Source organism: Mesitornis unicolor, unplaced genomic scaffold (assembly GCF_000695765.1).
Source record: "Mesitornis unicolor isolate BGI_N332 unplaced genomic scaffold, ASM69576v1 scaffold10215, whole genome shotgun sequence".
Classification (NCBI taxonomy): Eukaryota; Metazoa; Chordata; class Aves; order Mesitornithiformes; family Mesitornithidae; genus Mesitornis; species Mesitornis unicolor.
The window spans coordinates 32,784-41,086 of NW_010187504.1; positions in this window are offsets into that span (position 1 = coordinate 32,784).

Consider the following 8,303-nt stretch of genomic DNA (forward strand, 5'->3'; position numbering starts at 1 on the left):
CCCCCCGCATCCCTGCAGCATCCCTCTTGCATCTCTCCGACATTCCTGCACCATCCGCTCTGCATCGCTGCGGTGCCTTTGTAACATCCTCCCTTGCATCCCCACAACACCCTTCCTGCATCCCCGCAGCATCCCACATATCCTTCCCACATCCCTTCCACCAAATCCTGTGTCAGCTTCAACAGGTCAGGGGGAGTTTGTCAAAACTTTGTGAAATTTGGCATGATTTCTTTTGGGAATTGTCTGCGGGAGGGTTTGGTGCTGAGCTTGGCACTGTTTGTGATGTTTTCTGTGGCTCCTGCTGCTCTCTGCGGTCAGCAAATCACTCATGTGAGAGTGTTGGTGTTCCGGGCAACAGCCACGGGGTGGGGACCGAGACTGCTCCAGCCCGCACCTGTTCTCGGCACTGGAGTGGGGAGCAAGTGCCTCTGCTGCATTAAAATGAAATTAAATCAGCCGTGTTGCTGTGCAAGATCAGTGTGTCACAGTGCCCCTAACTCTGCCCATAGAGTCCATTAAATAAGGGGTCTTCATGGGATGTGGAAATCTTAGGACTGAGCACACAAGCATGGGGACCGGGCGAGAATGGCGAATGTGGGCACGGGTTCTCCATGCCCAGTGGGAGAGGGGGAAGCTCTTGTCCCTGTTACAAAATGCAGCTGTGGGGAATTCGACCTCTCCCACCGGTGACTGACTCCAGTGAGCACTGAGGACGCTCCCAGTTCCCTGCTGGGGTCACAGACGAGGGCAATCGTGTCCTGAGGAGCAGTGAAAGGTGGTGGAGGACCTGCAGCTGCAGTGCATAAACCCTCAGCCCTATAAAACCCAGCGGGAGGGAGGGAGAGGAGATTTTCTACCAAAATGAAAGCCTTGGGGGGTGGGGGCGTGGTGTGGTGGCGGCGCTGCTAATATCTTTCCTCCCTATGGGGCAGCACCCAACTCCTGTCCATCCCTTTCCCAGCCTCCTGGACCCGGTATGAAAACCCTTTAAGTACTCTGGGAGAAATGTGGGTTTTCTGCTTTGCATTGTCCTGTGCCTTGGTGGGCTGCCCTGAGCACCTGGATTTTGCCTGGAATAGAGCTATTTGTGCCTTTCTGTGCCCTGGGGTGGCTGTAAGGGCTGATTGCCCTCACCTGTGGTGCTCCCCCTCTCAGTGAGTTTGGGCACAATAATTAACAAAGGAGATTATGACTTCAGCTGGCTCTGAGATGGTGACAGCAGATCACCATGGTTACTGTGTTCTAGGGTGCCACCAGGCACCCTGCCTTCCCCAAAACTCTGGAGGGCTGGGTGAGCTGTAGCTGCTGCTGTTTAGTCCAGCACTCCTGGCTGATAATACAGGGGTTTGCAGCGCAATGCATTGGGCTCTTCGCTGGTCTTGTGTGCAAACACAGATTAGCGATGCTGTCCCACAGCTGGGGTTGGTGACTGCAGCAAAGCTCTTTGGATCAGGTAAGGTCAGTTGGAAAGTGGCGGTTGAAAGGAGTGGGAAGCATCAGTGGTCACTGTGACCTGGGGTTTTCTGCCTGTGTCTTGAGCAGGTTTAGTGATGCTGGATGGTATCACCTGCTTTTTGGCAGAAAGGTGGAAAAAGCAACTGGTGCTGCCCAGCTCTGGCTTGTGCCAGCTTGTGTGTCCTGGAGGTGTTTTGTGGCCAGCTTTTGGCCTTTGTTGTTTCATGTAAACCTCTCTGGCCAGAAGCCAGTGCCCCAGGGATTCCTCATGTACAGTGAGCCCAGAGCTGCTCCTCTGGCTGCAGCTACACACACGCAAGGGAAACTGCCCCTTGTTTACTGCAGGGCTCATCAGTCCTTGTAGAACCTCTTTTTTGTAAAACCCTGCTGCTCTTCCAATGGGCTGGTTGGCACCATGGAGCCTCAGCCTTCAGCCCAATGGGCATTGCTGAGCCACGGTGGTTGAATGCGGGAGGTTACCGTCGGGGCTGTTTCAATGGTTGTAGAGAGGTGGGTGTTGGTCTCTTCTTCCATGTAACCAGTGATAGGATGAGAGGAAATGGCCTCAAGTTGCACTAAGGGAGGGTTAGATTGGATCTGAGGAAAAGTTTATTTACTGAAAGAGTGGTCAAGCACTGGAAGAGGCTGCCCAGGGAGGGGGTGGAGTCAACATACCTGGAGGGGCTCAAAAAACATGTGGATGTGGCACTTTGGGACATGGTTTAGTGGGTATGGTGGGGTTGGGTTGATGGTTGGACTTGATGACCTTAGAGGGCTTTTCCAGCCTTAATGATTTGGTGATTCTAATGCCGTGCCGGGGACACCATGTAGTGGGACCGTTTGATGTGTGATGTAGCTGCAGTTTGGTGGTTTGCAGCATGGATCCGGCTTGGTTTTGTACCAGGGAGGCTGCAGTGGAGCTGGGGGCACTGGGCTGCAGGAACAAGAGCTTTTGAGATGTTGTGTCACCTCAGTGCTCCTTCTTTCACTGACATGTTGGGCAAACTGCAAGTTGAAGGATAAAAATAATTTAATAACTACCTTATTTTTTTTTCTCCTGCTGTCCCTAAATCTGGTACTTTTTTACTGGAGCAGACAGGGGAAGGAGGAGCTGTCAGTCCCAGCAGTGGCTCTCAGGGAAATTTGTATTTGCTGATGGGGCGGGAGGGAACAAAATTCAGCAGTTGTGGTGCCAACAAAATAAAGCTTTTGCTCCCAATAAGGTACCCACTGCACAGATAAAATCCTTGATTGGGTGCAGTGCAGCTCTGCCGTTGGCTGCCCCAGGCCAAGGCTCCCCATGGAGCAGGAGGGAGGTTGCTGGGACCATCAGTGAGGACGCAGTGAGGAGGAGGACGAGCAGAATGGAGGTGCCCTCACCTACAGAACTGTAAACTCTGACAGGGAAGCAGGGGCCATTGCTGTGGGGGGGGGGTCTGGATCCTGCTCTGGACCCGTCAACTCCAGTCATTCAGGTTCTTGTCTCCATCAAAGGTGGAAGGGGATGGAGTTTCCCTTGGGAATGGTGCTAGGGCGATGCCGAGAGGTTAAAGAGATGTCTGGATGCGTGCCCTTACTGAACAAAAGGGCTTTTTCATGACTATTTCCGAAGCAGATGGAGCATTTTTCTATCTATAAGAGCCCAGTTGAATAGGAATTGCTGGGCGGAGTGATGAGAACCAGCTGAATCTTTTATTGCTGCAGTTCAGGGCTATTTTCACTGTTCAGAATAAATGTTTAAACAGCTGAAAAGGGGACTGATAAAGTATCTCTTACTGAGCAGCAGTTACCAAGGCAGTGCTAAGCAGGTCCACCTAACCCTGGGCTGGGAAAAGCGGGGATGGGGTGCTGCTGGATGCCAGTCTGTGCACTGGTGGTGATGGGGAGGACTGGGCTGAGCCATGTGAAGACAAGGACAGCAATGTCGAGGAGCAGCCCTGGTGCTGGGGGTAAGCAATCATGGAGGGGGGTGCTGATAGGCCTGGGTCCGGGGTAGATCCCTGGGGTCATGCTGAGCCTCTCTGCCTCTTGCTCTGCCCTTCCCCAGCCCTGGCCAGGTCACTGCACCAGAGGCTGGGCCACCCATGGCACCGCTGAGCTGGCCTGGCCTCAGCGGCCTCACCAGGGGGTTTCGGTTTGGAAACAGTGGCTCCATAGCAAAGGCAACCGGGTGTCCAACCATAACACCAAGTGCACTGTGACACAGCATAGGGGATGCCGAGGGCTCCTCCTTCTTGGAAAGCAGGGAGGCTGATGGGCACTGGCCATGCCATAGTGTGCTTGAGCTTGGCCCTTTTTCCCTGCAAGCTGCTGCTTCCTGAGCCCCTTTTACCCCCTCAGCTCTCTTGGTGCACTTTCCCCAGGGTGTTTCAGCTTTAATGTTGGCTCTTCAGCTTTGAGGGCTGGGATTTGACACAGGTTTGATGCAGGTATTCTCGTGTGGCCATGGCATAAGAAAGAAATTGAAAACCTCTAGAACACAGCTCCATGAAACCAGCACCTTCCTCTCTCAGCGTGTTGGGGCTGTCACATCTCCACACCCTGCACTGTGCTTTGCTTGTGTGTGTTTTGAGAGTAAGAGCCAGGGCTTTGTGGTTAGAGGGGAGCAGGGCACTGGGGTACCAGGGTGAGGGAAACTGAGGCACAGCAGGGACAGCTGGCTGGAGATCCAGGGGTTTCCCTAGTTCTGCTGGTGCTGTAATAGCTGGGCGCTGCCAGCCTTGCTCCATTGTGCAGCTTTTCCCCAGTGCCTGCAGTCAAAGCCTAAGCTGGGGAATCCCCTCAGCTCCCAGTGTTACTGGGTAGTGTGGAAACCTACAAAGGCCTTTTGCAAACAGCTGTGAAAGCTTTTAATCCGATGTTGCTGACATGATACTGGGTGCTTGAGAAACCCTTTTTTTTAATCAAGCAAACAGATTTCTAATCCTCTGACAAGGAAACTCCACTCTGTACTGAGGAACCTGACCTGGGGGATGAACTGGTCCAACCTGCCATTGTGGAGCTGTACTCTGAAAGCAAAAAGTCAGTTTGATTGTGTGGAAATATTGCCTGCAGTAGTAGAATGAATGGTTTTATTAATTTGAGTGCTTTCACTTTCTGTAGAGACTTCAGCTAATGAAATAATTACTGAGATCAGCACCATCTCTTGTGCTGTGCACAAAATTGAGGCACTCTGGCGGGCTGGAGGGGCAGGACAAGGTGCTGAGCCCTGTGCCATCAGATCCTGCTCTATGGGATGCCCAAAACAACTGAAAAGTGATCTTGGTAGGGCAAAAGTACTTTGTTTTTGTTTGAAAAGTGTTGCTACAGAGGAAATACAAGGTAATACAGTTCCATGGCAATAAATCTGGCATTTATTCAACTGAAATTGGTATCAGTCTCAAAAGCCTCAGGGTGATAGCATTGCACTCAGACTTAACAATGTGTCTGCACATAATCCTTTGACATAACTTTAAATATATGAAATTTTTCAATCAGTTTAAGATATTTAAATTTTAAAATATAAATCAGAGGAAACTAAAATCTAGGTGAAGTTTTTAAGTTTATAGTAGTCAGTCCCCCCCAAATCTATAAATTAGTACAATTTTAAGCCTTTTTTTAAAAACTGATAACATTGGAGAGCTGTACAAACTGCAGTTCCTGACAGCCTTTATTTTCTGTTGGTAGTGTAATATTTGTATAGACCACTTCAGTGCTTTAAAAAATATTTTCCTTAACATCTGCATTGTTGGCAGTTTTCCACAGTATGAAAATATTTCTGGTGATAGTGCAAAGATTTGCCTCAAGACAGGAGAAAATGCTAAATATAATTTATTAAAGAAATATTTTTCTAGTACTCGTAAACATATATTCCTTCATCAGTGAATGAACAGGACTGTGAAGGCAGAATTCATCCCTTGCATCAATGCACCTTCCTTGTGTTCAGGTGTGGGAAGTACACCCCGTACATGCTTTGTTGAACCTGGTAGAGATGCGACTTTCTTCTTAGGCAAAAGACAACCTGGTGGGAAAAGAACAATCTTAATGGCAAAAAAACCCAACAAACCCAAACTCTGCATTTTGATGTCCCTAGAACAGCTGCTGGAGGGATTGAAGGGCTCTGGGAATGAGATGCAGCCTAAAGCTGCATGGGCAGCCACTAGCACAACCCCCGATTTTGAATCTGAGGTTTTTCCTCTTCTGAATCTTGCTGACTGTAATTTCTCCTCTTGAACCTCCAAGGACAGAAAACCATGCTCTCTGTAGATTTAGCTGCTCTTTTCTAGCTGGTGTAATGCACATGCAGCTGCTTTTGAAGCAATGCTATTGAGATGCTGTCCCCCATCACGTCAGCACCAGAGGTCAGAAGAGGATCTGCTCTGCTTTGTCCAAGTGAAGAGGTTTAAGAAATGCCAGAGGAGATCTCCTAATTCACCCTGGTTGTCATCTTGGTGCTTGCCTTTCCTTTGGTTTTGTATTTTTCTCTCTGCAAAGGACTCTGAATGAGCCATTGGTTTTTTTCCTAGAAACCTACTCAGCTGGCTAGAAATACTTGCTGTGCACAAATCCTTGAAAGAGTAGGCAGGAGCTGGAAGAGGATTTGGTGTGCTGCTTGCCGTCACTGTGCGTGTGGGTACTGCTCCCATGGGGTTTCTTGTGGATGTGTCTGTATGTCCCTCCTGCAGCTCTGGACCCTGCCATGGTCAGGTTGGAGGGAGGACAGCAAAGGAGCCACTTACCAGGAAGCATAACAAGATGAGGACAATGAAGCCAAGCAGGGTAAAAATGCAGATGAGGATAATTGCCCAATACTGAAGCTCTGCAAAGGCAAAATAAGAGCACATCAGGATTGGTTTTGGTTTTTTTTATTCATTCCTGTAGATGGGTCAGAGTGGGAGATCTTGCCCTGGGCAAAGTTCAAAAGTACTGTACAGCACAGAGGTGAGGCAAAATTACTGAAAGGCAGCATCTGGCCTTCCCTGGCTGCAGGGCAAACATCTGCCAACACCTGCCCCTTTGGTAAAATGGAGTGAGAGCCCAAGTATCCACAACTTTAAATACCACCTCAGTGTCAGAGCCCTCAAATGTTTTCAGGGATGTTCAAAGAGACCAAGTTCTCTCCTAGCTGCTGGCTGGACTCTCTTGGGAAAGGGGACAGGGCTAAGGGTGTCAGCAGAAGCTGTGTTGCTCTTGCCAGGGTGTTGGTGGGGCATGGAAAAGCAACAGTTCAGAGCACCTTTTTCTTCTGTTTACTGTTAGCTCTGGGGTTTTGGCTATGCTCGCAACACTGTATCTGGATTTTTTGTAACTACTGCAGTTATCAACATTTATTGGTGCTAGAGCTCCTAAACACCTTCCCAAATTGCATTGTTTTTGCCTGTGCTTCATTTTCCTCCAGCTGCCTGGCTCTGATGGCCCCAGCTCTTTGCTGCCAGCCTCCCAAGTGTCCTTGATTTCTAGGCTCTTGCACAGGTCTAGTCTCAATTTCAAGGTATATGATACTTAATTTACTGTACTGCAAGTATTCAGTGGCTGTAGGATGAATCCCTCCCAAAGTAAGTACACTTACCAGATCTTTCGGCCTCCTGCTCATCTGTTTTGTGTGGAGAGTAACCTGGAAAAGAAAGTGTAGGGCAGGTGAGAAACAGAGCACTCCAGAGGTGATTAAACCAAAACTAATGAACATTCCCCCAAAGTCATCTGAGGAGCTCTTACCTTCAACAGTCAGACTCTGCTCTTCCAGCTCATAGCTGTGGCCCAGCTTGGTGAACATGTGCGTCAGGTGGTTCAGCTCCTTGTACACCTCTTGCTTTTGTAAAGTCTCTGAGGAGGGGCCCAGCGTGAATTTGCAGATGGAGGTGACATTTGTGTGAGCTGTCCTATGGACAGGTCTGGAGGATGAGAACCAGAGGCATCAGTATGGGACAAGGGAAAAAGTAGGAGAGCTGAGTAGAGACAGGGAGAGGGATTCAGAATCAGGCTTAGGTTTGCACATGTCCAAGCAATGTTTTATTAGTGTGGGATCAGCTTTGCGGTTTATGCTCGATGAAACAGGAACTCATACAGCCTTGTGAAATCTGCCCACTGATTTAATCCCAAGCAAGGCTTTTCTAAGCAGGAAACTAGCCCAGCCTTTTTTGTTCCTCCAAAAAGGTGTTGGAGAAGACACACAGAAGTGGATTTTGTTCTCAGTTCTGATGATTGTTTTGTTAATGTGTTTCAGGGCAGATTTAGCTTGTTTGTATAAGAGAATGAAAGTATTTGTTTTACCCTGGAGTCGTTTATGCATGAAAATAGCTTTGCTAGCATGGAAACAAAACCACCTTGTTTGGACAGAAACCTTTTGTGGTGAAGGCAAAACTGAGAGTGAATGAAGGCGCCTCCTATGTGTCATCAGAGCACAAAGGTTGGCAGTGAGGCGTAAATGCCATGCAGGGGCTCTGCATGCCTCTTCTGCTGACTGCTCTTTTAGGACTTAGAGAAACCCAACCAAACCAACCAAAATCACCTCCAAAGCAGGACGTACCTGAAGCTCTCAACAGTACAGCCAGCAAAGTAGTCCTTCAGGCTGCTAGTCCTGAATACGTCAAGCTGTTGGGAAGAAACAAAACAATTGAGAAAAACCGAGTACATTTAATACATCCTTAATTGAGACAGGGAAACCAAGGTACTAGTTTTACCTCTTTCTCAATTTTCTCTTTGTTCACTTGGTACATCTGTGACCTGGAGTCCTGCAGTTCTGGAGAGTAGGGAAGGTTGGAGATTCTGAAATTTATTCTGAAGTTTTCTTTTGCAGACTTGAGGGGTGTTTTGTCAGTTGCTGCCTCAGTCTCAAGTTCTAAGCCTGGAAATTTAGAGGAAAATTGAAT